A 2,513-nucleotide genomic window follows, 5' to 3' on the forward strand; every position below is an offset into this window, starting at 1 on the left:
ATAATATGTGAGTAATATCCTATGGATATTTCTAGTACCATGGGATACACTGACTCATATGTCCTGAGTGCTTGTTCTATAGCATGGACCTGTCACAGATTTGTCTTTTGTCCTAGACTCCACTCAAACATGGCAGCTTCCCACGTCATCTAGTAAATTTGCTGGGGAGTTAATATAGGCCTCCAAAGTCCAAATAAGCTCACCCATCCTGTGCCTCTCTATAGGGGGAGCATGTCCACATTACAATGACTTGTCTTTTCTTCTAGAGGGAATGGCCCAGCGTGTCCCTGTTCATTTGACCACTTAAACTGTAACATGACAGGTCTCTGAATTTTTGTAAGGAATGTGAACATGACCCTTTTTTTTTTTTTAAATCCCCTTTCCTGAAATGAATTGGGAAGAATGCACTGGCCATATTATTAGTGTCTTACAGTCAGAACCCACATAGACTATTCTAGCAAAGGCACCGTATCTGATGTAATGGCTGCAATTAGGGCTACTGTGTAGATAGTCATCAATTGCCATGTTTCATTTGAGGTGGATCGAATGGGGATCTGATGGGGACTACTTTGCATACTCTAGGTCTTGAGTGTAACACTAATGTCTGCATATCCACCTGGCTTGTGGTAGTGCTTCTGATTTACTGTCTTGACTAGTAGGATGATAGCAGAGACTTCCACTTCATCCTTCTTTCCATAATGGCTCTTATTCCACAGATAAGGAAACCGATCAGTGAGGGTTCTGGCAACAGCTAAATATATCCACCCCAATTTGCACTCAGGGGCTGGGAAATAACCACAGAGTAGGTCCATAGGCCCACTGGACTCTGAGATGAACCTGGCCAGGACTCCATTATCACCCAGCCTTGCATGTCCTCCTTCTCTAAAAGGAGGCTATAATGGTATTTTGGGTCGGCTGGTACTGGGGTAAGCTCAGACTCTGTATCAAATAGACCTCAACAGATCTGTTCCACACTGCACAGCTCCTCTGCTAAATAGCCAGAGGGCACTTTGAAGGGAAGAGTTTAGGAAGTATTTATTTAGTATACTTACAGTGACATTATGGGTTTTTTTCTTCAATCAGTGAGTCTGAGTCTGAGAACTGGCTCAAACTTGGCAGCTGGGTGAGAAATTATGATTTTTCTATCATGGCAGCTGGCATCAGCTTTTGCTCACCCCCCTTGACCGGCAGTGGTTCAGTCAAGCCATGTCTTATTCAATGCTCCTCTCTCTTAGCTTTAGAAATGCCACTGTCAAAGGGCTCTGCTGACCCGGTCAGGCCTTGTGTCTACCTTGCCTCTGATGATTAAGTGGCTGTCTGAGGCCTCTGCTCCTCTTGGACCATAGTGTGTCCCTTGCGTTGACAGTGGCCATGTCATTTCATGATAGTATCTCCCAGCCAGCTCTGAGCTCCTCTCACTGGTACATCCTTTATTGCTTTGAGAAGGGAGGGCCTTCTGGACCCTCCTGGGGATGACAGGTCCAGGGTGCGGGGCCTCACTAGGATGTTCAGTCCTGAGTTAAGAGAGAGACTTCCATACAAACTCTCTTTATCCAGCCTGTATTCCTCATCTCTCCCAGCACTGGTCCTTGAGATCTCCCATGGGTGTTTCCCTAGTCATACCCATACTTATTAGCCAGACTGTAGCTTTTTTGGTAACCTGTACTTTCCTGGTTGGGCAATGTTGAGACTTGACCCCAGTGATTCATCTAGAGAAGGGGCCAGCAAACCAAAACTCTGTGGCCTAGCTACCTGTTTTGTATAAAGTTTTATGGGAAAGCAGACATGCCCATTTGTTTACCTATTGTCTATGTCTGGTTTTGCTCTATTATATTAAGGAGTGCAAAGTCCGAATTGAGTAGTTGTGACACAGACCATGTGGCCCACAGACCTAAACTATTTACTCTCATGTCCTTGAAGAAGATGTTTGCTGCCTCTGGTCTAGAAGCCATGAGGGGAGGTGGAATGGATCTTGGGGAAGGTAAACATTCACCTCAGGTGAATCCTTCGTGTGGGCTTCAGGTAGTGATAGAAAACCTCCTCTAGCAAGGGAGAGGGTGCTTCTGCAGGCCTGGGGAGCTTAGGGGACATGGGGTACAGGTTCCTGAGGGCATCCATCCACGTATCTCAGCACCCCTCTCCCAACTTCTCCTGCTGGCTGGGGCCATGCACTGAGCCCCCCTGTAGCACCACCACCTTTATGATGAAATCCTGGGGCTGATTATCAACCCAGATGAGGGCCATTTAGAATGCTCTTATGGGGTTCTCCTGTCTCCCCCAACATGCTCTAAGTCAAGCCTGTCATTCGTTTTCTTCAAGACCTCTAGGGCAGTTAACCAAAGCCAGCCAAGGTCACACTCCTCACCACCACCCCCGCCCCCATCTTTCCAGCGTTAGATCAACGGTATAAGTCAGTGTTGCCCTGGAATCCCACCTGTTCCTCACCCCAATCCATCTTGCACAGGTGAGTGTCAGTCCTTGTGTAGTCACAGCCTGTCACGGGTTGTCAATAC

This window comes from Vulpes vulpes, chromosome 1 (assembly GCF_048418805.1).
Source record: "Vulpes vulpes isolate BD-2025 chromosome 1, VulVul3, whole genome shotgun sequence".
Taxonomy (NCBI): domain Eukaryota; kingdom Metazoa; phylum Chordata; class Mammalia; order Carnivora; family Canidae; genus Vulpes; species Vulpes vulpes.